Source organism: Peromyscus leucopus, chromosome 20 (assembly GCF_004664715.2).
Source record: "Peromyscus leucopus breed LL Stock chromosome 20, UCI_PerLeu_2.1, whole genome shotgun sequence".
In the NCBI taxonomy this organism is placed as follows: domain Eukaryota; kingdom Metazoa; phylum Chordata; class Mammalia; order Rodentia; family Cricetidae; genus Peromyscus; species Peromyscus leucopus.
This window is the reverse complement of record NC_051080.1, coordinates 40978693-41006553: the sequence shown is the minus strand read 5'-3', so window position 1 is coordinate 41006553 and position 27861 is coordinate 40978693. Positions and strand designations below refer to the sequence as shown.

General features: G+C 38.2%; 1 protein-coding gene and 1 long non-coding RNA gene across 8 annotated transcripts in view; one reads left to right on the top strand and one right to left on the bottom strand.

The window, feature by feature from the left end:
* Nucleotides 1–27861, bottom strand: part of Cpq (carboxypeptidase Q) — a 434594-nt gene that overhangs the window by 121607 nt on the left and 285126 nt on the right. The gene's annotated exons all lie outside the window — the stretch shown is intronic.
* LOC114709793 overlaps nt 1–27861 on the top strand; it is a 171144-nt gene that overhangs the window by 91943 nt on the left and 51340 nt on the right. For 3 of the 5 annotated variants that reach the window (XR_005089660.1, XR_005089659.1, XR_005089656.1), the window contains 2 exons: nt 13368–13425; nt 17216–19303. This is a non-coding gene — a long non-coding RNA (uncharacterized LOC114709793). Of the gene's footprint in view, nt 1–13367; nt 13426–17215; nt 19304–19382; nt 19421–27861 lie in introns of those variants that run through there. The other 2 variants (XR_005089657.1, XR_005089658.1) reach the window with 2 other exon arrangements.

The following is a 27861-nucleotide window of genomic DNA, read 5'->3' as shown; positions in this document are numbered from 1 at the left end:
CACCCCCCCCCCAAATGTCCAAGAACAAATCACCACATTATCATTAGCTATAGATTCCAGCCCCTTGGCGCTCTTGGGCTTGACTCACTGCCATGTTGCTTCAATCTATTTCTGCATGCTGGGGATCAATAGCAGAAAACATCAAATTGTTCGGAGCAAATAAGTCCTGAAGTTCTTCAATGGACAGCTGACATTAAGGGTGCTTTAAAGCACAGTGATGTCATGTCATTTTCTCAAGGTTCAGGAGGCAGACAGTTTGCATCCCTGTGTCCTAACACACATGTTCAAGTACTTCCAGTTGGCAACTGTGTTCATTTAGTCATTTGTGTGCCTTGAACCTGGAGTACATTCAGTCAATGGGCTAAATCTAATCTTAGCCAGACTATTTTATTATGCCAGAATTAAATAATAGAATCAGAGTGAGGTTTTTGTGTGTGTATGTGTCCCTTATAGCCCAAGGGCAATGTCAAATAAGTAACTTTTGCCAGAGTTCTATTTATTTATAGCATTAAAACATTGACTCTATCCCCCTGAAGTTCAGAATAAGAAAAATAGCTGTGCTTTATTATAAACAATAGCAACATCTTCTCTTATCTAGAAATGCATGCTGTGCTTGGTGAAGTTCAAGAATTAGACCATGTGACCCTGGAAGGCAAAGCTGTGTCCTAGCTGCCTCAGTTTGCAGCTAAACCACAATCCACTCTGAAGATTTACACACATTGTCATTTTCAAAACAATCCTTTGCTCTGGCATTTGAATGAGTAAAAGGCTTTTCTGAGGACAGTGTCAAGTCCTCCCATGATGGCCTCCATCTTGATCTGCTAAATCATCACCTTCCATCTGCAGCCTATTGGCACTGCAGTTTTTAAAACAGCCGCTTTGTGGAAAATAAAATGTGAGTCAGATGGCAGCGAGTTTTCAGAGGCTTTTGGACACGTTGCTCCCTCCCAGCCATACCTGCGCCTTTCCACAGGGTAGGCCTGTTTCATCGGCTGCCGCCATGGGAAGACACTAGTACTCAAAGACCTAAATGAAAAGTATATGGGATAGTTTCCGGGTAAACAGTCAGATGCCAAAAATGATGTCACACAAAACTGTGTGTGAAGCCCCCACTGAAATGGCTGCTGGTGTCTTTCTTAACCGAAACCTCTCTGAGTCCAGAGAAACTGTTAAGGTACTGGTGACTTGGGAACAGAATCGAGCTCTCGAAAAGAGACTTGAGACAAATATCTGTAGGAATGGGAAAGGCAGCCTGGGAACAGCAGTGTGCTTTTTAATTACTGAGGGTACATATGATTTTCTTCTTTTTATGTTTTTTTCATAAAGCATTTTTCATGTTTTCCTGTCAGTTTGCAATGACCCCTCCTGCCTCCCCACATACCTAGGTTGCTAAATTAGAAAAACTTTCTGCCCTCATGTACTCTATTTAGTTGAAAGACTAGTTTCAACTACTCCAGGCAAGAGAATGAGCCAGCAACCTGCTGCAGAAGGGTAACAAAAGGCTCCCTTCAGAGTCGGTTTCTAAGTCTCACTGCTGCTCTGTGACCAGATAAGCTGCTCAGTACACCTGGGTCTCCTGGCTGCCAGCAAGGTTGTCAGTGAGCACATCAGGAATCCAGCATTTACATCTTAATTAGTAGGTTAAAAACATTCCTTTGTCCTGTGTGATTCCAAGGGTTCAAAGAAATGGAGATGTAGTTATAACCAATGAACACAGTGAAGAATCAGCTGCATTTAACTGAACTGTGGCTCACACTAAGCATTCAGACCCATATTTTTTTCAAAAGCACAAATATTTAAATGACTGTGAATGTGCTTTCATAGGTTTTATTTTCCTGCACACTTAAGTACAATGAATAATTTTGACTATTTAATGACTACAAAGGAGAATTTCAGAACCCTTCGAGAGGGTTGGCTGTATTCAAATTCCTTATGCTGATTTTGAATTGCATTTTGGTAAATCTAAGACACAGCAGGATATATCTTGGAAGAGACTCTCAAAGAGGCAACCTAATTTTTAGTGTTTTCTTTTTAAAATCCCAGTTCAATCTCCATCTTATTACTTACATGAAGTTTTCAAAATTGCTTCCTCACTGTGTTTGGAAGGCCTTCTGGCGAGCACAGACAACCACTCATACCCCACAGGTTCAAGGTTCTCAGACTGCAGCAGATAACCAGACACAGCTGACTGAGAGGGGAAGGCTGTGAGCAGCTGCGTCTCACATAGATAGCCGTTGCTTCCTTACTTCATCAGATTGCAAAGAAGCCATGTATTCTGGTGGCCACTCCAAGTACACTCAATGGGCCGTATAAAACAGACAAGCAGACACTGTTATTTTCATTCTAGGTTCCAATTTATTTTCAGCAGAACAATGTGTGCTTATGCATCTGGAGTAGAAAAATTAATCCCAAATGATTGCAAACTGAAAATCACAGACATACACTCACCACCACACACTTAGATTTCACCCCATTGAGGACTAGTTTATAATCAGTGCCATTTATACAAATTTAACATGTCAAAGTCATCAAAACCTTGCTGAAAATAGTTTAGAATTTAAGCTATTGAGGAAAACTTTCTGTCATCTTTTTTACACTCGAAAATGTAAACTTAGGAGATATTATTTGTTGTTCAAACCAGTATATATGGGATGAACATAAATACTCAGTTACTATGGAAAAAGCCAGTAGGCATACTCAATCAAAATTCTAGCCTGATAAGATTGAATTCTGATTGTATTTTTCTTAAAAAATAAAATTACCTTTGTTCTTAAGATAGAAACATTATTATTGGGCCATGAAACAACACAGCAAGTTAAGGCACTTGCCACCAAGCTGATGACCTAAACTTGATCCACAAGACACACATGATAGACAGAACACACACACACACACACACACACACACACACACACACACACACATTTAATTTAGTGTATCATTTAAAGAACAGAAACATTATTCATGAAATATACAGAAAAATAATCAAATCTCCCTATTAATACGAGATAATTTTTAATTTTTTTTAGTATTTTTCTTTAGCTATTTTTTCTAATTTTCCTTTAGTTTTCCAAATTAGAATTATTATATATGTACATTTATGTGCATTTTCATTTATTTATTTATCTATTTATTTATTTATTTTTTGTTTTTCGAGACAGGGTTTCTCTGTGTAGCTTTGGGCCTTTCCTGGAACTTGCTTTGGAGACCAGGCTGGCCTCGAACTCACAGAGGTCTACCTGCCTCTGCCTCCCAAGTGCTGGGATTAAAGGCGTATGCCACCACCACCCGGCACATTTTTATTTTTACATCACAGCTTACACAGTTATCTGCATCTTTTTGGCTCCTCTAAACTTCCATTTCTGTTTTCTGCAAAATATTCCAATGTAAGGATGAAGGAGAATAGGACCCTTCAACTGCTACAGTATTTACTTGTTTGTAACTCTAAATTTTATTTTATTTTAATGCAATTTTACTGGCACATCGTCAATATGTTGTGATATTTCATAAAGCCATTCACATGTAATTGTATCATGTACTATGACTGTGTTCCTCCCTTTCTCCTCTCCTCTGCCCACCCTTCCCTACTTCCATTTGTTTCAGTAGTCTCATTTCCATTCCCATTCATATATATATACACAAAATCTAGAAAACATATACTTGTTGTTTTTTCTGAGTTTGAAAACAAAACATCCCAATCAATAAATGGGCTGATGAAGTGGGCAAACTGTTCTCAAAGATGAAGTAGAAATGGCCAACAAACACACAGAAATGATCAGCATCATTAGTCATCAGGGAGATGTAGATTAAATCCACACTGATACCTCAGCTCACTCTAGTCAGAATGGCTTTTATTAAGAAAACAACAATAAATTCTGGCAGGGATATTGGTAAAAGGCCACTGTTGCGTGATGCTGGTGAGAATGTAATTAGTGTAGCCATTATTTCTGATTTTTGGTATTACAACATAACACCATTCTTTGAATATAAATCTTTTTCCCTTTGAGGCTAGATTATGGGAAGTAAAATGCCCAAAGGGTACTTTATAGCTCTTGGTAAATACTGCCAAATTTATTTTCAAATTATTTCCCCACAGTATATGAAAATGCATTTTTGCTGTGCTTACCAAGATCGTCTTGCCTTTTTAAAAATCATTAATTTCCAAGGCTAAAATGCTTTTTAATTACTTTAAGTTTAAGTGTTTAGTCAAAAGCTGCTGAGATATAACATATTAGACTTCCCTGAGTTTTTCATATTTGGGGCCTTTTAAAAATTTAGTTATTGGACTCTGGGGGCTTCTTTTATGTAAGTAATTTATATATTAAAGATATTGTTGTTTATAATGCCATTGGAGTTCCTTTGTGCATTTCAAATTTAGTTTTGTGAGTTTCCTAGCTGCATTTCATGTTCAATCTTCCTGTTAATGCTTCAAAGGACCTTTTTTAAATTTTGACATAATGGAAATAAACTGGAGAATCACAAGAAATGATGGTTAAATCCAAAGCGCAATTCTGCCTCTAAGGTCAAAGATTTATTATCACTATTTCTTAAGCACAATTAGAAGAAATGACCACAATCCTGGGTAATAACGATTATAGTCAACAAGAAAACACAACAGTGCTGAGAATGATCAGGTTCTAGGTAGATGCCCCATACATGTTCCCCTAACAGTGAGACGTTTTAAACCCCTGCTTGGTCTGGCACAGTGAGGTAGTCAATGCAAGAGCCCACATTGGAAGCAGAGATGTTAGTGTGGGTCCATACTTACTATGGAGTTATATATATATATATATATTTTGTCAACATGACACAAATTGAGGTCATCTGGGAAGAGGAAACCTGATTTGAGAAAATGCTTCCCATAGATTGGTCTATTGGCAAGTCTGTTGAACATATTCTTGACTAATAATTAATGTGGGAGGGTATGGCCCACTGTGGACAGTGCCATCCCTAGTCATATGATTCTGGGAGATATAAAAAAGCAGGTCAAGCAAGCCACAGAGACCAAGCCAATGGGCAGCATGTTTTCTGCTTCTGTTCCTGCCTCCAGGTTCCCACCCTATTTAAGTCCCTGCCTTGGCTTCCTTCAGTGACCAACTATGACCAGGATGTGTAAGCTAAATAAGCTGTCTCTTTCCCAGGAAGGGAAGTTTTTGATCAATGTTTTGTCACAGCTACAGAAAGCAATCTAGGACAGGAGTTCAGGATGACTTCAGAGTGGGATCTAGCGATCAAGTGCATCAAGGCTAGTTAGAGCTCAAGCAAAGGTCAAGATTTTCAGCCAAGAGAAGTAAACACTGTGTAGAATTCTAGGAAATAAAGTCAAAATCACTGACCTAAAACAAATCTTCAGATTAATAATAACTGAACTGTTCATAGGGCTCTGTAATGGTTCAAATGATTTTCACACTGATTCTCCCAAATTCGAGTGCTTGATTATCATCACCATATTGATGTGGTACCTCCCCAGGGTGCCTACAGTCATAACTTCCAGCATAGATTGTGCAGTATCAAAGTCAGACCCACTGACTGTAAGACTTCACCCATAGTACCAAGCTCACCACATTCTTCTCTGCTTGACTCTGATTCTGTTTCCCTAGATTTTCCACCATGTATCAGGTGTTAATTCATGCAGAGTTAACAAAGATGGCTTCTCCAGCAAGAGCTGAGTGGAATAAATAGCTTTTTCATGGAAATGTTTCTTTTTTAAGTCACTCAATATGACCTATTGGGATTCTTCTGACTTGGAAACCTTAGAGGACTGCCCTAGGGGAATCTACAGGCAAGGGAGCTTTCCTGATGACTGGTAGAGTAGGGCCTCCTGTGGATGTCTGTTATGCAAACTACACAAAGCTCACTCTGCCATCTTTACAAAGTTCAGTAGTAGACTAGTGTCTACTTTAAGGACGGACAGGAAGGTAAAGAGGAAATGCTCTCAGCTATGTTCCACTGAAGCAATTGAGAAGACTAAGTTCTGGCCACAGGAAATACACAGGATACTTATAAGAAGCAAGTAAGTTTTGTATCTTGGGAGTCTGGAGGGTTCCAGGTCTCCCAGAAATATATCATGAGGATAACTGTACTGCCAGAGAAAACATTTCTGGTTATGCTGCTTAGATGGTCTTGGCCACAGGCGTCTAAAAATGTCAGATAGGTAAAACAACCAGTAATCTTTCTAAAAACTGAAATTTCATAAATCTTTGCGGGACGGCATATGGGGTTGTATGTATTTGTAAGTGCATACATACATATGCAGGAAATGTGCATGTGGTTGAAGTTGGTTGTCTTTCTTTATCACCCCCATCTTCTTCTTCTTCTTCTTTTTCTTCTTCTTCTTCTTCTTCTTCTTCTTCTTCTTCTTCTTCTTCTTCTTCTTCTTTTTATTATTATTATTATTATTATTATTATTATTATTATTATTTGTGACAGGGTCTGTCAATGAATGTGGAGCTTGATGATCTGGCAAGATTAGCTGGCCAAGAAGAACCAGAGCTTTCTGTCTCTACCTCCTTAGCTATGGGATTAAAGGCATATATCCCCATTTTGTATATGGGGGCTATGGATCCAAACTCTGATCATCATCCTATATGGTAGTCTCTTTACCCAATGATCCATCTCCCACCCCAAATCCCATCAAGCTTAACATTTTAGAGTACAGTCATACAGAAGAAAAACTGCTGATATTTCTATATATTTTCTTAAAAAATTCTTAAAATAAAAGTATTATAAAATAGTCCTTAAGATTTTGACTTTATGGGGGGCTGGAGAGATGGCTTAGCAGGTGAGACCATTGACTGCTCTTCCAGAGGACCTGGGTTCAATTCCCAGTATCTACATGGAAGCTCACAACTGTTTGTAACTCCAACATCTGATACCCTCACACAAACATATCTGCAGGCAAGACACCAATGCACATAAAATAAAAATAAATAAATAATTTAAAAAATAATTTTTTTAAACAAAAGTCAAAATCCTATTTGACTTAAAATCGGGCTCACCACTTAACATAATAACTGAAGCTACATGACTTAAAACCAGGGACTTAGCTTCTATAAGCTTTGGTTCCTTGTGTGGAAAATGGGATGGGATCATAGTACTGGCCTCTTGGCAATGCTGTGGAGATGAGATGACAACAATCTTGAAAAGGTGTCCAGTAAGTACTCTACAAATACAAGACTCTCGTAGGCTGCTCTTAACATGTGCCTTCTTTCAAATGAGTTTTTCCATGTTCCATCCTTATTATGTCTTCTTGTCTTTGTCTATTGACTGATAGGATGACTAAGCAACAGCAGAAAAACAATTAAATTCAAATATAAGAACATTTTTTTTACAAGAGAACACGAGAGTAGACCCATACAATCCAGGGAAGCTTCAGTGATATTTCATATCTGCTCACCCGAAACATCAAAAATTTTGTCCCTGATGTTATTTAGTACCACTATAGCATTAATATAAAAAGAGGTTTTAAAAATCTAAACATTTTTGCATTCTCTGTCCAGTTCTCAACATGGTTACATATCCTGCTAAATCTTCAGCAGTCTTCTTCCACTAGGATTATTTACAGATATATAATAGAATTTATGCTTCAAAATCTCTTACATTTTCAATTCTTTCTCTTTTCTTAACTTACCTTGGAAAGTTTCTAATTTCTATGATGTAATTTATAAAGTCTCTCCTTGATATTCTACTTTTGAAAATAAACGATTATTCATTCTTTCTACTAAAATTTTTTTTAAAAATCTAAATTAAGTTGTTTTATTTATAATAATTTAAATTGGCTCTCTTTTGTATATGTACATTCTTATTTCACTATATACTGCTATTATACAAACACTTATTATTTACATTTTGAATTTTTGTCTATTTATAGGGTTGGGAATTAAGCTCAGACCCTATGCATTGTAAGTTATACACTAAATCACTGAACTATACCTTCAGCTGTCTATTCTTATTTATTTTACTTATTTATTTATTATTTATTTGTGGGTGGTGGTGGTGGTGGTGGTGTGTGTGTGTGTGATGTATGTTTGTGTGGTGTATGCATGTGAGTATGTATGTGCATTCAAAGCTCAGAACAGAACATCAGATGACTCCATCTATTCCTCTTCTTTTATTGCCTTGAGTCAGGATCTCTCACTGAATCAGAAGATTGCCTTTTTAACTAAGCTGGTGGCCAACAAAGTTTTGTGATTTTGTGTGTATGAGGACTTAAGATTCTTACATTCCTTTCCACCTTGGTCATAACATCCTGTGGTATGGTATGCAAAGATAGACAGAAACATATATACAAGGGAATGGAAGACTAGGGTGGAACACAGAGAGAGGGTGGAGGTTGGGGAATAGGAGTTGGGGGGATGCAGACTTCATAATATTTATGAAGTTATTATATTTATTATATTTCTCAATTTGAAATTCAATTTACTTAGAGGTAAAGATTGAAAGTCTTTTGAAAAAAAATCCTAAAGTCATAATAAATGACCGCTCTTCAAACTCAAATGCAACAACTGTCACCAGTTAGTCTTCATTGTCCTTTGTTTAGCAAAAGAACCTAAGACTTAGTACCACTGCCAGTAATTATGAGTAAGTTGTATAATGAAGAACAGATGGGTGAATACTGAGTAATGAGTAAGGCCCACAAATGGACCAGGTGAAATTGCCATGGCTGCTACAGCTCTTTAATTTCCCCCAAACTCCATGTTTTCACATTGAATGTTGCTGAATTAGAACAGTCTTATGATATATTCATTGAAATGAGGCTTGTATTTTTTAAAATCAACTCTAATGTCAAAGGTTCATCTTTCAATTCACTAGTTGGAATTAAAGAAATCTAATCTTTAATATAATCGCGACAAAGTGACATAAATAATCTGGAAATTTCTAATTCGCTAGGAACAACAGACATCAGTCTCCTTAGAGAAATGGTCAGCAGTGTTACTCAATCAAGTCGGCAAAAATCTGTGTGTGGTCAAAGCCAGAAGAAAGTGAAATTATAGGATTTGGACTCCTTGGAGAAAAATAACCTTGTTCTAGTTCCCTAGAGTCTGTCTCTATGTGGACTTTGACTCTTCTAGGTGAAGTGAGTTTTCTAATAAGGCAGCACAAGCAGCTTTATGAGCTTCAATCCACCCTGCTAACTGGCCTTGATTGGTGGAGGAGAAACTAAAAGTAGACTTTGTGAGAGGTTGTTTTATTTTATTTTATTTTATTTTATTTTATTTTCAATCAATATTGATGTATCTCTGGGAGAGGTTTTTCTCTTGAAGCTAAGAAAACATTTAGAGAGACTTCCCAAACAGACAATTCTAGATGAAAGGCTGCAATACAGACTTAAGACTCAGTTATAAATTTAGTCCTCTCATGCCCTAGCAGGATTGGAGGTGAGTGATGAGAACCCTGGGACATTTCATAAACAGGACCAGGTGCTCCTCATGTAGTATATTTCCAGATGGTGGCCTACCTCACTCTACTAGTAGCAAGCTAACTCTGTTCTAGTCAATAAACCTGCCAGGTCCCTCGGGGGAAATGTTCAAGTCTTTGAAAGCAATTGTCATTCAGTAAGCCCCCTCAATGTCATGACCTCATCATTTAATCACTGTTTTGGGTGAGAAGCTAGAAACAGGCCTGAAATAAAATTAGTCAAAATTACCAACTGTAGTTTAGAACACACAACTGGTTAAACAGAGGAATCAATTACAAAATAAATCTTAAAGAAAAGTAGTGCTTATGAAATAAAAAAGTCAAGGGTCCTATTCTTTCCTATATTCTGTGTCAATGTACATTTTGGGCCCCTAATTTTATGATATTTTACTAAAGACTTGTATGATAAAAACAAATTTAAATTTGTTAAGGTGACTGATTCTTTGCCCTATTGATACCAGCCTATGAATATAAAAGCTCAACCTGGGTAGTTATTAAGTAAGAACCATAGAGAAACAAATCCTTAAGAAGGAAAAAGATTTTGAAGGTCATGTAGTCTAACTCCTTTCCCAGATTTCAAATCCTTTGTGTGATTCTGGGATCAAATGGTCATATGTGTTCCATTTTTAAAGGCCAACAAATCCTTTCCTTCAAAGCAAAATGTCCCAAATGAAAGATGAGTATTTCAGGGCCTACCTGTCATAGCACCTCAGTCTCACCTCTACCCTTATTGATTTAATCAGACTGCTCCCTTCCCATGAGGGTTAGTCTTGATAATCAATTAGGCAGGATTTAGAATTATCATGGAAACCAACATCTAGGCATCTCTATAAGGGACTTTTAAAGAATACGTTAAATGAGACAGGAGACTTGTCTTAAGGGTGGGCAGCACCATCCCATGGGCTGTAGTCATGGACCGGTTAAAGAGGAGAAAGGGAGCTGAACAGTGGTCGTCATGTCTCTGCATCCTGACGTCATAGGCAATGTGGCCAACTGCCTCATGTTCTAGCCACCACACCTTCCCTGCTCCGAAGGACAATATTCACTAAAACCATGAGCCAATATAAACTCTTCTTTTTTCAATTTTTTTTTTTAGTATTTGATCACAGCAACAAGTCAAGCAACGGATACTTGCCATTGAGTGTATTCTCTGTTTTTCAGAAGCTACTGCCTAGGGGAACGTTTCTTCAAGGCTAGCACACAGAAGCTGATACAACTGTGGTCCAAGGGGAACAGGCTGCATCCTCAGCTGGCAGCAGAACTTGGCACCATCATTTACATAGTACCAATTTTGCAGGCATGAAATATACAAGATTGAGGGGGTTATGGGGTATTGCTGAGGGAGATCATAGAGTCTTGCATTATGTTTCCAGAGAACCATTGTGGCCAGGCAATGTGTGGTAGGTTTGCATCTCTGCTAGGAGTACCTGAGAGGAGGCCACCACAGGAAACTGTGAAGCAGAAGCTGCAATGGAGACCTCCCAGGACACTGGGGATGGTAGGACCATGGGACGCCTGCTGAGGAAAGCTGAATGTAAGGAGAGAAGCCTACCCAAGGCAGGGGCTCTGTGTGCTGCAGGCAGCAGAGCTGGGAAAAGGGAGCACCCAACCCCTTTGAGACCAGATCATTTTATCACAAGCTCCAGACACTGGACACAGCTGTAGGATCTGGCATTTGCCCTGCTGGGTTTCAGTCTTCCGTGCATTCCCTTTGGAATGGGAATGTTTATTCTGTGATGTTGCAGATTGGAAATGTGTATTTCCCTTTTTATTTTATAGACGCTTAAAGTTAAGACATTGCCTTGAGTCTCAAAAGAGACTTAGACTTTTTAAACAAGATTGGAATTGTTAAAGACTGTGGGGACTTTTGAAATCAACTTGAATACTTTTTGTATTATGAGATGGTCAGAACTCTGAGCCCCTGATTCAAATATTGGGCTGTCTATGAGACATTGAGACATTTCCACTTGGATATCTCACAGTCTCTCAAACTCTTCATAAACAAACCAAATTCATTTGACCCTTTAATATTTGTGTTTATTATTTTATTAATTCAAATTTACAGCATCTCTGTATTGCTGCTTTATGTAGGTCTATTCATAACCTAAGACAGGACTCTTAAATTTCATGAAGACCAGGAACAACTGTAATTTGTTCACCACTGTGCTTGGTGCTTAGCAAAATGATTAGCACTTAGTATAATCGAAAAATGAATGACATGTTTTTATCATGTTAATAATAGGTAGAGAGACATATCATTGAGGCTGAAAACAGGAAAATTTTGAGATGAAAATAGAATGCTACTACTAACTACTCTGGGTCAACTCTTCCAGAAAAGTTGGGATCTATAAACTCCCTAATAACTAAGCCACCAAATGAATGAGGTTGTCTTTTGGCCATGCTCTACTGTCTTTTCCTGGCATTATAGCACTAGAAAACATGGGAACTCTATTTCCTAGATCCTATACCAGTGGGATTTAGAATGTGACAACATGACTCAGTTATGTGAGATTTCAAAGGCAAAAGAGGATAGAAAATGTTGACTCCTTTGAGGCAATAAATAGTCACATGCACTTGCAGGCTTCAGGTGTGAGTTTCTGCCAACATTATTTAAGTGTCATCCTGCACACCACTTACCAAAGTACTGTGATACAGCTGCATCCTAGATGGTCATTTCCTGTGCTTCCTGGTTCTTTGAACATGAGTAGTCACATGGCTGATCTGCTCTCTGAGGCTTTCCAGCCTTTTTATAAAGATTTGTAAGGTAATTGCCCCTAGCTGCTTCAATAGTCAGAACTCTCAAATCTCTGTCTTATTCAATAAAGTTGACCTTTTTCTTACACAAAGCCCAACATAGGCTGGGCTTTAAGGACTTTCTATTACCTGGTCATTCATATGACCAGCCGACACTCCTCCATTCCTTTATCTTATGGATTAACATACAACAGAAATAATGAGAGAAACCATTAACTATTTATTTCATGGGCTTTGAACTAAACCCCTAAACTAAACTAAACTAAACCCCTCTATGCTTGAAATAGATAGGAGAGTTTATGTTCTCCTTACTGACTCACTGTTAGATAATAAACAATTCTATAACCCAAGCATGTTAATTGTAAAATAATCATACATCATCTATGTTCACACTTAAATGTATAAATATTGGTTTCACTGCATATGAATGCCAATATTACACCTTATATAAATTTGACATATGTGCTAGTATTTGACTTATATACCTACTGATCAGTATTATTTGAATTAAAAATAGTAAAGTCTAAAGTAATATAATCTTTAACAACAAGAACAAAACAAAATCTTGTTGGTATAGGACCCATTTGTGAACAAATTCATTTTTGTTTTAAATTACAGTGATCTATATTTTTCAGTGGGTGATAATGCTTTTGAGATTTCAAAAGTATATCATCCATTGGAGCTATAAAAGATGGGGTCCACATCATTATTTTTGTATTTAACACACTTTATGACCCATAAAGTCATACTAAAGTGAACAAGAATGGATGTGAAACAGGACATTGACTCTTGAATTCAGAAATCATTGTCTTTTCCTATGAAACTATTAGCTTCTGTTCAACTCTGATTTAAGAAACAAATGTATACACAAATATAGTCATGCCACACAGCATCTTAAAGCAAAGTGGAAAAGTTAAAAAACACAAACAGCAATGCAATTATAGAAGTGGACTTGCTATAGACACTTAGTGGGGCTTTCATCCTTCCCATCTGAAGGTGATTTTGGAAAGACACTTGCTTCCATGTTAATGACAGTGGTGAAGATGGGTTAATTTCTGTGGATGATGTATGGTCAAATCAGGTAGCAGAGCCATCCTACACCATAGAGATTCAATTTCTGCCTGAATTGGGACATTCATCACTGTGCTCTGTCAACAAATGAAGGTCATGTTACTCCCTCCAATTTGTGTTAACAGGAGATGTGCATACAACAGCTATCTGAAAGATGGATATGAATGAGAGGATACACTTCAGGTGAGCCATTACCAAGCTGGAGTTGAATTCTTCTTTTCATCACAATTTAATTTGCATTAGAGAAAACAAAGAAAATGGAAGTCATAGAAACTCACCTTCATTGAATACTTGTTTGTGACTGGATTTTGTGCTCCCTAATTCTGCATGTATTTTCTTTCTGATTCATCAAAACAGCCCTTGAAGATGACAGTTATCCATATTACATAATAAGCTGACTTGGCTGTAACTTTCTGTCTCAAAAGCTGAGCAAAGCTTCTTGTCTCTCTCAAACTCAATATCCCCATCTGTGAAATGTGAATATGATTTCCCCTGCATCTAGGCATTCTTTACACATGTAATTCTTCTCAAATTTTTCTTTCCTGGATAGTTGAGTGAAATCAGACATATGTGGTATTAAGGGCCTAGTCTTTCTTTTGGCTCTCAGAGTCCATAGTGAAGGGGCTTTAAAATAAGAGTCCATTTGAACAATCCAGACTGTCTCAGACACTTTGCATTGGCAGGCGGAAGCTGTATGTCATGCAGTACTATTAGAATTACATCTTTGCCACTAAAAATACTCATTTATCAGAGACCAAAGAGGAAAACTAAAGAAATGACCAGTGATGATAATCAGAGTTCACCTTGCTGTTGATGATTGATGAAACACACTCATCAGGGGTCACAGAATAGGCCTCTGTAAAGGTCAAAACCATCCACTTCGTGTGCCAGGTACTGAGACAAGAGAAGAATCTAAACAGAAATAGCATGAGCTTTGGAAGTCACTCATTTATGACCAGGTTTTCTCTGTTGATTCACTTTAGGAATTTTTTGTCCCTCAGTTCCTTCTTAGTGATAGAAAATGGAAAATAGCAAACTAACTCACATTCTAGAGAATCAAACAGCAACATTAAAGGCATTAAAAATCAGAGTAACAGTTCATACTCTCTCTAAACTCCTGTCATGCTGTTGACCTAATGGACACGGTACATGTCATCTTGCAGGCCCAGTTCTGGAGGTGTAATGGCAAATATAACATACCTAGGCCCCACTCTCAAAAATCTGGTTAATTTAAGTGTTCAGGAACTCATTATGTGTGAAGAACAGCCTAGGTATCATTAATATTTTACAAATGAGAAGACTGAGACTGGATTGGTCAGAGGCTTTTCAAAACTTTTGAGACAGTAGAGGGCATAGCCAGACCCAGCCATTTGGGCTTTCACAATGGCAGTACTAGTCTAAGATTCTTTTGATACAGCCATACTGCTCAATTGAATATGATGAAACATACTAGGGTGTGAAAAGACTAAATCCATTATCATTGATTCTGTGATTGTATCAAGGAGAATGGCCTTGGACTCTTCCTTTCTTGGCTTTAATTTATGGACTAATTGTGTGAGGTGGCAGAGTAGCTAAAAAGAAGCTAGAAAACACATTTATACTTCGTCCTGTGATTCGCAGATATTTCTTTGGTTGGAAAATTGTGGTCCGTATTAGGACACCTGATTATCTTAGGGGTCAGCTGACACCAGTCAACAGATGTCTGTGCTGAACATCTGCCAAGATCTCCATCCTATGGCTTCCATCCCTCCCTAAAGGAGAGATTCAGACAAAGCCAGCATCAGTAAGGTCTTTGACAATTTCTTCTAATATTAAGAGGAACTATCCCTTTCACTGTCTCTAGGGAAGAGACAAAATGGATGCTACTGTAGTTCCTGGAAGACACAATGAGGAGACCTAGTTTGTGAATAAGATTAATCAAGAGGGAAACGGGGATGAACTAGCATGGGGGACTACAGGGCATCCTGTACTGTAAGTCACCCTGTGCATGCTCAGGTCATGTTCTTGTGTACACCATGTTCTCTGTGGGATTCAGATTGTTCCTATAGATGATTTTGAGATTCCCTTATGTCTCTGACAATTGAGACTATTTTATCTTCAGATTTATTGGGGACATCTCTGGCTAAATGTTCAGGAAGAAGCAGGGAAGTAATACACACAGAGCAAACAGAAATCTATCCTATTAATTTCAGCTTGCTTCTTGAAATTCAGAAGAAAGAAGCTCGGTGGATTAACATTAGATGCAGATGCTCCCTGTTATTTTATTTTAATCCTAAGACTCACTATTGAAGGCTAGTGGATGTTAATATCAGCTTTCCCTCACTAAAACATAGTAATAATTAACATAAAGATAAGAGTGATAATTAATTTATACAGAAGAAAGGTTAACTTGGGCTCATAATCCCAGGTGGATCCGTTGCTTTGGGCCTCTGGTGGGGTGCTAGAGGATGATAGAGCAGTGAGTGAGAACACGAATCAAAAAAGAAAAAAGAGGCATGGGGCCCCTTGCTTCCCTCTCCCCATGACTGTGCTGGTACTGTGTTCCCCAGAATATTGTGCACCCTAATAAACTTATCTGGGGTCAGAGACAGAACAGCCACTAGATACAAAGGCTAGAAAATGGTGGCACTCACACCTTTAATCTTAGCATTCCAGAGACAGAAATCCCTTCATCTCTGTGAGTTCAAGGCCACATTGGAAACAGCCAGGCATGGTGACACATGCCTTTAATCTCAAGAAGTGAACCTTTAATCCCAGGGAGTGATGGCAAAAACAGAAAGATATATAAGGCATGAGGACCAGGAACTAGAAGCATTTTGGCTAGTTAAGCTTTTAGGTTTTGAGCAGCACAGTTCAGCTGAGAGCCATTCGGATATGAGGACACAGAGGCTTCCAGTCTGAGGAAACAAGATCAGCTGAGAAGTTGGCCAGGTGAGGTTAGCTGTGGCTTGTTCTGTCTCTCTGATCTTCCAGTATTCACCCCAATAACTGGCCTCAGGTTTGATTTTATTAATAAGACTCCTTAAGATTCCTGCTACACATGACCTCCTATATTCGACTTGCTAAGGGTGCTATCTCCTCCAGAAGTACCATTCTGGGGAGCAAGCCCTAGACACGTAGCTTTTGGGGGACCTTTAGCCTTGAAACTGCAACAGTGAGGTTTGAGAAAACTCAGCTCTTGCGCCCACTTCTCTCCTCTGCTGCATTTGATTTTAGTAGGAAGAGATGCACTTACAGTCACACTGACATCATATTCAATAAACTAGTTACCTAGACTTGATGATCACTGTTGCGGCCTTCTGTAGAGACTGCAGAGGCCCTGCCTTCTGTGAGAGTCACTTACATATCCTGGCAGATGACAGAAATTGGTGTGCAGAAGCCATGGCATGAGCTTCTCTCTCATGGATATAATTCACACAGCAGATACATGCCTGAGTCTCATCAAAGCCAAAGCAAACATGGTATTATAAACAGGCCATTATGCAGAGCCAATATTTTACAAAAATATTTTGTTATAAATGTATATATATATATATATATATTCTCAAAGAGAATAAATGCACAAAATATTCATCTTCAAAGACTAAAGACACATGCACACTCACAATTGAAATTTCCTAAGGTGTGATTTGATGACCACTCTGCCATGTCCTTGCTGCATATTTAACTGAAGAGAGTCTCTCCTGTCTAACAAATGTCTTCTTTTAAGACTGCCAGATGCTCTTGACAAGAAGCAGGGTGACCCACGGTTCCTTTTCCCAGCACTCTTTGAAGGTTGTAACTGCTGAAAGTAACTACTTCTACCTCTAAGTCACATGAAATAAACCTTCCTAAGATTGTGAGGTCAATGACCAAGGTTTCGTCAAAGCTAGATGTTTCTCAAGGTTTCAGACAGTGAAGAGCAGGGCGAGAGAAAAAGAAGGGTATTTATCCAAATTAACTTATCTCATCACACATAGTGCATTTTTTCCAGCCTGGAAGATACGGAAGGAAATAAAAGCTCTGGACACATCAGAAGCATGAGGAAGATTTGCGCTGAGCTGAGGACATATGAACCCAGTGAAGCTAGTATCACTGAAGAGACACAGAAAAAATTGCTTTCTCTCTGTCGATCCTTCAAGAAGTGAAAGGTAAGGAAAAAGGCCTAGTTAAAAATTACATCTGACTTCCAGCAAAGAAAAGCACAAATAACCCCAGTGGTCAAACCTAAAACAACAATCTTGGAATTCTCTGGCTATAGATCAACTAATTGTGCACATTTTTAAAATCTAAAGCAATCCCTACACAGCTGCTGATGGTGTGGAAAGAACTAGCCCTTCAAAGACCAGCACAGCAATTTACACTGATGGGAACTCCATCTGGAGATTCACTTCATGCCACTACATTACCTTTTATAGCTCTTGGAGAATTAAGAAAAAACCCACTGCCACAACCACAGCCAATATCTATGTTGATAAATTATTAAATGAGATATGTCTTCTGTAAGAAGAAATAATCACCACTTTAGCACCTGGTGACTGCCTGAAAGTTTTGAGTTAACATCTGTGTGTGATGTTTAAGATGGAGCCAAGGTAGGAAAGAAGATTAAATGATCAAATAAAAACGACTAAAAAAAAGAGCAAAATTCAAAGACAGTACAAATATGGTGACCAAGTTGAACAACCATCCAGGGAGCTGCCTCCTGACTTCATGATGTGCACCCCACGTCACTCCATTCCCATGTGCCTCTCAAGCCTGGGCTCCAAGCTACTTGGTTTTGTGTCATTTTTCCTTTTTATTATCTCTCCTTACCTTTATCTTTGGCTGTAGATACTCTTTCTTACTATTTTTTATATATGTAAGGTACTAAAAGTCCTTGTTGGCTGACTCCTGTACTCTGTACAGCAAGATTTCCTGATAGCTTGCCTTGTGCCCACATGCTGAAGCACCCATGTAAGGTTAACTCTACCATAAATGACAAACCCTCTTGAATTTTACCTTGTGTTGGGTATAGGCATGCAAAAATTAAAATTGCCTAAAAGTTAAAATATCATGATAGAAAGGAGTGTGAGACATGTGAGTAAGCAGTGGGCAATAGTGTAGCATATTTAGTGGAACATGAATGCCCTCTCATGCACAAAGCAGGCAGCAGTCCCTGTAAGAGGATACAAAAAAATACCCATGGGTTTGTTTTTCATTCGATACCCCACCTGTGCCCACTCAGGTTCCTACCCCAACCACTTTGAGGGCATTGACCACCATCACATCGATACTATTCTCTTTATTTCAAAGTGGCCCTAAGTATATTCATTCACATAAATGATCTATCCTTTCCTTAATGACTCCTTTTTGGTAGCACATACAAAGACTAGAAATGCAATTCACAGGTCTATACAACAGAACTATATTGTTCATCTCCCTAGCAAGGTTTATTTTAAAACTAAGCTCTGAGTACGCAAAGTAACAAAGAGAAAATTCATCTCCTGATTGCTTCCTAACTAGCCTTTCCTCTATTTTTACATGTCTCTGGGATTCACATTTTACTCACTGCCCTTTGTTGTCAGACTGGCTTCAGAGTGAGACCAAGTATGAATGCCATGAGTATTTTAGGTCAGGAACTAAGGGTCTGTTTCTTTTCTCAGCGTTGAGCATTGAAGCTTGAGAAAAATAGGGTAAGGGAGACCTGTTTACTGACCAGCAAGAGTCAAACAGGCAGCTGAAGAGATGGCTCGGCAGTTAATTGGGGAAACTACTCCTGAGGAAGGTCCAAGTTCAGTTCCCTTTACCTATGTCAGGCACCTCCATGCCTGGAACTCCAGCTCTAAGGAACTTAATGCTCTTTTCCGGCCTCAGCAAACACCTGCCCTCATACCTACATACTTACACACAGATACATACATATCCATATAACTAAAAATAAAATCAAATCTTTAAAACAAAAGAATAATGAGTGAATTTCTTTCTATGGCATGATTTTATAAGAATAAACAAAACTTGAGGCCCACTTCATGAGATGGAGATGACCAGGAATCAGAAGCTGAACAGCCCAGGGACCTAGGGTAGAATCAAACATGACTGGAAAAATTAAATAAATAAAAATTAATTAATTAATTAATTAATTAAATGAAATGATTCCTAATGATATTCTGCTACACTCATAGATCAGTGCCTTGTCTAGTCGTCATCAGAGAGGCTTCCTCCAGCAGCAGATGGGAGCAGATAGAGAAACCCACAGCCAAACATTAGGTGGAGCATGGGAACCCCACAGAAGAGGAGGATGGGGAATTGTGGGAGCCAGAAGGTTTGAGGACACCAGGAGAACATGTCCCACAGAATCAACTAAGCAGGGCTCATAGGAGCTCACAAAGACTGGTGGCATTCACAGAGCCTGCATGGGTCTGAGCTAGATCCTCTGCATATATGCTGTGGTTGTTTAGCTTGGGATTTTTGTGGGACTCCTAACAATGGGAGTTGGGTGTCTTTGACTCCTTTGCCTGCTCTTGGAACCCTTTTCCCCCTACTGGGTTGCCTTGCCCAGCCTTGATATGAGTGTTTGTGCCTAGTCTTCTTGCATCTTGTTATGCCATGTTTGGTTGATATTCCTGGGAGGCCTGCTCTTTTCTGAAGGGAAATGGAGGACTGGATCTGGGAGAGATGGGAGGAGGAGGGAGTGGGAGGAAAGGAGGGAGGGGAGGATGTGTTTGGGATATATTACATGAGAGAATATTAAATAAAAAGAATAAACAAAAACAATTGTAAAAAAATGATTGTTTAAGTCTCAATTACCAAAGGGAGGCAGAATCACTGATAAACTGATAAACACATTTGCTTTGATAACCTGGACTTTCTAATCTGACACAAAAATAAAATTGGGGCCGGGCGGTGGTGGCGCATGCCTTTAATCCCAGCACTCGGGAGGCAGAGGCAGGCGGATCTCTGTGAGTTCGAGGCCAGCCTGGGCTACCAAGTGAGTTCCAGGAAAGGCGCAAAGCTACACAAGAGAAACCCTGTCTCGGAAAAAGAAAAAAGAAAAAAGAAAAAAAAAATAATAAAATTGGGATTATTTGTCAGGGGTAGCAACAAAGCAATTTTGTTGTGATACTCCTTGCTGATTTGGACAATATCATCTAGATGTTAATCAATGCCAAACCTATACTTCTTAGGAACTGCATCTCCCATCTCTGTAGACGCTGCTGCCCAGGTGAAAAGGGAGACAATAAAGCCAGGAAGTGGTGGTGCATGCCTTTAGTCCCAGCACTTGGGAGGCAGAAGCAGGTGGATCTCTGTGAGTTCGAGGCCAGCCTGGGCTACAGAGTGAGTTCCAGGAAAGGCTCCAAAGCTACACAGAGAAACCCTGTCTCAAAACAAAACAAAACAAAAAAAAAGCAAAACCAAAAGGTGGTGGGGAGACAATAATGGCTACAGAACAGTTGCTGGATGGGCCACCAGTAGCTAAGCCTTATGTGGAAAGAGGATGGCTAGAATGGCCCTCCTTGCCGGGCGGTGGTGGCGCACGCCTTTAATCCCAGCACTCGGGAGGCAGAGGCAGAGGCAGAGGCAGAGGGGCAGGGGCAGAGGCAGAGGCAGAGGCAGAGGCAGAGGCAGAGGCAGAGGCAGGCGGATCTCTGTGAGTTCGAGGCCAGCCTGGTCTCCAAAGCGAGTTCCAGGAAAGGAGCAAAGCTACACAGAGAAACCCCATCTCAAAAAACCAAAAAAAAAAAAAAAAAAAAAAAAAAAAAAAAAAAAAAAAAGAAAAAGAAAAGAAAAAAAAAAAAGAATGACCCTCCTTCAGTTGATATCTTTAGGCCAGCACTTCCAAACCTTGGATCCTTAGGAAGAGTCTAGGAACATATTTCAAATCATCTAAACTAAAATACAGAAACATCAGGCCTTCATGAATTATATGATCTCTGTGTAAACTAATAGGCCAACTTAATTTGTTTTTGGTTGGAAGAATACCAACTTAGTATGATGACTGTCACCATGTGATATATGAGATTGTAATTATACATTTTTATGATTAAATATGTGCAAGGGAATTATTACTAGTAAACATATTTGTGTTTATTTTTTACAAAGTCTTGTAAAGCATACACAGAACAGTTAAAAATATCAGTGAGAGCAGATGTCATATCGGTTCGGGTTGCGGGTGTTTGTAGTCTCATCCCTCTCAGTGCTCCTCAACGCCTTGCTGTTACACACTGGGTATCCCAGAAGACAGCCTGTGCTCATTTTCTAGACACACTCCCTGGATGTCAAGCATCAGACCAAAGGGAAAGAGTTTTGTTTCCTTAGAAAAAACCAGGAAGTGCTTATCTAACCAATTAAGTTGATCCAGAAAGAGGAGCCCTTTGGCCAAAGACATGCTTACAAAGTATAAAATTTCAAACTCTTACCATTTAATGCATTAAAAGCAAAAGAAAAAAAAAAGAAGGAGGAAGGGAAGGGAAGGTAAAAAGGAAGAAAATAACAGACAAGGAGTGTTGAAAGTGAAGGTGAGTGCTGTAGCAAGCTGTGGGGAAGGCCTTCTAAACACAGCACCACTGACTCCTATGAACTCACAGGGACTGAGGCAACGTGCACAGCCCTGCACTGTTCTGCACCAGATGGGGTCCTAGAGCTGAAAAGAGAGGTGGACACATGCCCACATCCTTAACCCAGAAGCTATCTCCTACTGATAACCACTTGTAAGTGAAAAATTAGTTTTCTCCAAGAGAGTGTTTCTGGGAAAACAAACCACTCTTATGGGTGGGTCCCACACCCAGCAGCAGATAGCCCATGGAAAACAAAATGCCATCTTTGGAGGTTCCTTGTCTACACTGTTGTGTCAGGGCACTTTTTAACAGGTTCTTTGCACACACACACACACACACACACACACACACACACACACACACACACACAAAATGGCTTCCAGTTTTGTGTTTTTTCCTGGGATTCCTGTATGTGTCAACATGTGTTTCCTTGTGTCTATACATGTTTCTCCTGCCTTTTATTTGGTTCTTTTTCTTCTGTTTGTTTTGTCCTGACTTGTTTGTTTTGATTTTATCTTATTTATTTTATTATCATTCTTTAGATGCTTGTTTGTTTTCTAAGGAGAGACAGAAGGGTGTGGATCTGGATGGGAAGGGAGGGATATAGGGAGAAGGTGGAGGAGAGGAAATTGTAATCAGAATATATTATATAAAAAAACTATTTTCAATAAAAGAAAAACTATTCAAAATGTACAATTCCTCTTGAAGTGTCTTCTTATGACCAATCCACAAAAGGAAGCCAACTAGGTACCGGCACTGATACAGGTAGTGCTCACAGATAAGGATGTACAAATAGATCCATCTATGTGTATAAACGAAAATTCATATAGATGTATATCCATATATGTTAAATGATTTGTCTAACAGCTTCTACAGCTCTTTCATGCATCTCACTTCAGTCTACTTGATGTCAGTTTCACTTAGCATCTTCAGAGGGAGGGGAGGAAAAGTATTAATTTTGGTACTTTGCTAATAGACAACTAAAAAAACATTTCCAGGCTCTGAAATTTACTGTAAACACATCTTCCTGAAAACAGAGAAGGAGCCAGAGGAAGTGTGGATCTGATGTGGGCCTCCATTCCACTCTGTTTCCTGGTGAGATATGATTATGAAGAGAAAATACATGGCAAGGCTGTATCAGTAGACAATGTATGGTTTAAGTTAAAACTTGATGGAAATCACTCAATGGTGGTAGTCAGGGGAGAAAGGGAGTTGTGAAGTTTTGTGAGAAGGAAAACATCTTAGAGATGGATGCTGATAAGAATGTGCATGAGTTTAATATTGCTAAACTGTACACCTGCCAGTCAGCACAGAATGGAAAGAGGTGGAGCTAAAGGGCAAACATACCTCATCCAGGTGTGATGTCACCTCGAAAGTATATGCCATTGATATAAATATAAATATAAAACAGCACTTTATCCATCATCTTCCTTAAAAAAAAAAACACCCTCTTGGCTTAACCCAGAGGAGAACATCAGACAAATCCCAGTCAAGAAGCATCTAGAAAATAGCTGACAAGTACCCCTCAAAATGCCAATCAATGAAAGGAAGAAAGGTCTAAGAACCCTTCAGCCCAGGGATCCAGGGAGACTTGTAACTAGATATAATATGGTACCTAGTTGGGATACTAGGAGAGAAAAGGTATTATTAGACACAAACTAAGTGACTCTGAATAAGCCACAAAGGCTTTAGTTAATCATACTACATCATCATTTGTTCCCTAGTTGAAACACACTGTGATAATAACAGGGAGATGCTGTGGGATGTTCTGTATGTTAAATGTGTTGCTCTGATTGGTTAAAAAATAAAACAGTGATTGGCTAGTAGCCAGGCAGGAAATATAGGCAGGACAAGGAGAGAGGAGAATTCTGGGAAGTGGAAGGCTGCTGCCAGCTGCTGCCAAGACAAGCAAGATGTAAGGTACCAGTAAGCCCCAAGCCATGTGGCAACTTATAGACTAATAGAAATAGGTTAATTTAAGATATAAGAACAGCTAGCAAGAAGCCTGAGCCATTAGGCCAAACAGTTTAAATAATATAAGCGTCTGTGTGTTTATTTTAAGTGGGCTATTGGATTACCAGGGCTTGGTGGGACCTGGAGAGAAAACTCTAGCTATAGGGAGACCTGGGTGTATAGGATGGAAGACCCTGGAGTAACTTAATAACTTTTGTAGCTTTTCTGTGAATCTCAAACCTACCTAAAAAATAATTTAAAAAATCAATATAAAGGTTATATAGGATTAGAAACACAACTGAAGAGGAATATGAAATGAAAGACTGGTTCTGAGGAAATCACATAGAAAGCTGTAAAGAAAGATAGTTGGAAGATCTGCAAGTGAAGCAAAGAGCTATGTGACAGGTCAGGCATTTAATTTTTAGAGGGAAAAATGTTTGAGGAGATAATTCCTTATATCATTGCTTAATCTCACTCCTCACAGCTGAATCCTACTCCACACACTTGCCCCACAGCACAGCTCTCAGCTCTCAGAGGGAAGAACCAAAATGAATAAGAACAGACAGAAAACAAAAACAAATGTGCCTTTCAATAAATCCTGGTGAAAGTGCAAACTATGATTTGTGCAATTAGATTTGTAAGAACAAATCAAGGTGCCAGAGGAAAACAGCACAATAATTTCCTAATTTCAGGAAAAAGTAACTCTCATCTAGAATATCACATCTGATTACGCATCATTCAAAGATAACAAAGTAAAAGCACTTTAAAGTTAGCTGGTAGTTTATTACAGAACTACTATGGGGTCCATTTTAGGAAGAAGACTGTTGATTCAGAAGGAAGAAGTACTGGTTAATAAAACATCAACAAACACGATGACACCTGAATGGTCTCCAGATAACAGTGAAGTTTGGAGGCGTTCTTACACCCTACTATAATTCCTATTAGTGCACGAGGAAATTGAGAAAAAGGGAAAGTAAATATTTGCAGAGAAGCAGTGCAAAATGATAAAAAATATCTCTATAATAACCAAGTAATAACGCATCTTTGGAGGGCTTATACATACAGGCCTAAGTAAACTACTAGTAGGCAGTAGTATGTATGGTGAGGGGTGTGTGTGTGTGTGTGTGTGTGTATGTGTAGAGAACATCATACTGGAACAATCTGTGATTACTGTCTCATTTCATTAAGACATGCATCAACACAAACATTTACATATTTTAATGAGAGAGCAGAAGAAAGATGAATAAACTTCTAAATAGTAGAAGGAAAATGGAGGTTGGATTAAGCGAACCAATTAATCTGGTAGAAAGGGAGAAGAAAAATTAAAAATGCAACTTGAATGAAAAAAAAAAGGTTGGAAAATTACAAAAACTGTAAGCAAGCACAAGGCAAAGAGAACAAACTTCCCTGTCATCTAATTGCTTAGGTTGGAGATTTGAAAACAATCTAACTTGACACTGTACAACAAAGTCAACTAGAGAACAATGATTTTGATAAATTGAAACTAGAGTAGAAAAGGAAAAGCTGTCCAAAAGAGAGTGCTGGTTCTGTGATAATTATAGAAGATGAAACAGACTTGTAGAGGATGCCATTTCTAAGAGTAAAGTAGAGCTATAGATTAAAATGTATAAAGCAACAAGTCTCAAACCACATGAAGATATGCTGAGAAAAACTCAAGGGAGAAATTTATAAAACCATAATCCTCATGGGAACATTAAATATACTTCTCTCCAAATCTGATAGATCAAACAGAAAAAAAAGTCCTCTAATATTGATACATGAGTCGAACAATATTATGTTTGCTGTAAAAACAGATGTTAGGCTTTATTTGTAAAGAAGGAAGGCTAACATGCTCTCTTTTCCGAGTTAAAACAATCCAGTTTTAAAAAATAGATCAGGTAATAAGCCAAAATTAGTTGTCAACAAATACCAAAGAATTAATACTCTAGAGTAGTGGTTCTCAACCTTCCTAACATGTGACCCTTTAATACAGTTGTTCATGTTGTGGTGATCCCAACCATGAAATTATTATCATTGCTACTTCATAACTATAATTTTGCTACTGTTATGAATCATCATATAAATATCTAATATGCAGGGTATCTTCTATACAACCCCTGTGAAAGGGTTGTTTGATACCAAGGGATCATGACCTACAAATTGAGAACCATTGCTCTAGAGACTATATTTGTAACCTTTACCCAACAGAAGTGGAATTTAATAACTTAACAACACTGTGTTTTTAGAAATTTAAGGAAAATTGTAATAGTTAGAATCAAAGAAGAAATCATGAAGAAAATTCCATCATATTTAAACTCAGTGGCTACTCTATTCAAAACTTGTGGAAAGTAGCCAACTTGATGCTCACAGGCATCTTTGGATACATTGTGTATGTTAGAAAATAAAGAAGACAAATATTAAGGAACTAAACATTCACCTCAAGAAATCAAGAGTAAAATAGAATAAATCTGACTATAAAATGTCATTTTTGTTAGATCAAAATTATAAAACAGTGTGATACTCTTTTGTATGTATTTACAGAATAATGTTAAAACAACCTCAGAGCATGTATAACTGTAACTATGGGCTACAATTGGAGATAAGGGGGGATGGTAGAGTAAAAAAGTCCAAAATAGACTTCAGCCATGCCTGCAATATCTCTTCCACTGCAGTGATCTGAAACATTCACCCCAAATTCTTAGCATTTATGAAATCCAGGTGAATGTGCCTGCATTTATTATCCTGTGTCATTTTAAATGCTTGGAATATTTCTTAGCTAAAAATAATCAGAGAGAAAAAGGTACAAGCAATTATTAGAATAAGAAAGAAAAGACTCTCTACCTTGCCTTTGTCTTAGGAACTAGAAACAGAGGAATTGTAATTCCTGCCTTCTACACCAAATGAGGATTGCCTAGATAGAACAGAGTACAGTGTGTTCAAGAATGCTAACTGCTATCATTACTTTATCCTCTATATACTTTATATAAAATCCATATCATTTATATAAAATTGAGTATAGGCTACTCTTGTCTTCATGTCAATGTAAGATCTGGACAAGAAATTTTATTTGAGTCCACTTCATTTGACTTCTAAAGCAAAGGCATCATTATTACTGTTAATAAGGAAAAACCATAAAATGTGAAATACTCACAATTATTAATACTCCACTGATGTGCAATGCTGCAGAATGGTAGAAAAATTTTTCCTTAATATCACTACTATAAGGCTAGTTGGCTCAATATCTCATATCACTGTTCTACTTAAGTTCTCTGTGTGAACTCCAGTGAGAAGGCCATAGTAAGGACAGGATGGACACTCCAGTGCTCACCAACATTCTCTGCCACCACTGAACTTTCCATTTCTGCAACAACTCTCACAGATACATGATCTGTTCGCACCATGTTTAATGTCATCCATCTCTTCTGATAATGATCTGAGGTCCAGTGATCTTCCAGAGTTAAGAAAATAGACAACAAGCCCATAGGACATATGCAGTACTTAACTGTACATGCATTTCCATGCTCAATCTGTGTTTGATCATAAAAATGAAAACATCAGACATGGAGTTCTCTTGATAGACATTTTATATTTCATAAACACAAATAATGATATTTGAAAACTTTTCTATAAAATGTTTAATGTGAGCAAAAATTATATTTAAATGACTTCACTTAAAATTATTCAACTATAAAATATGAAACCATACATTCTTTTTCTTTAGAAACAGCAATTCGAATACAAAGCACTTCATAAAATATTTCTTCGATCTAATGTTTCTCTGAAATGGGATGGCACAGTGGTTCTGTGGCCTATAGAAAATAGAACAGGTATATAGCCTTTGAAACACTGGTGCATTATAATTTCCCATACACATTTATTAAAACACTAAGTCAGAATAGTTTCAATTACACTTTAGATATATTCCTTTCAAAAGATGCCATTATCACAAAAATAGAGAACACACACACACAGTAATACAAGCATCAGTGATAGTCATAATTTCTTGGGTTTCTTTGCATGAAGAGATTCTGAGGACACTTGGGCCTGCAGACATTTGATAATTCTGAAAGCCAAGATTTCTTGAGAACTTAATCAGCAAATAAATTGTAGATAGCACCAGATTCTCCATCTTCTCTGCCTTGGTGTTTTTCTC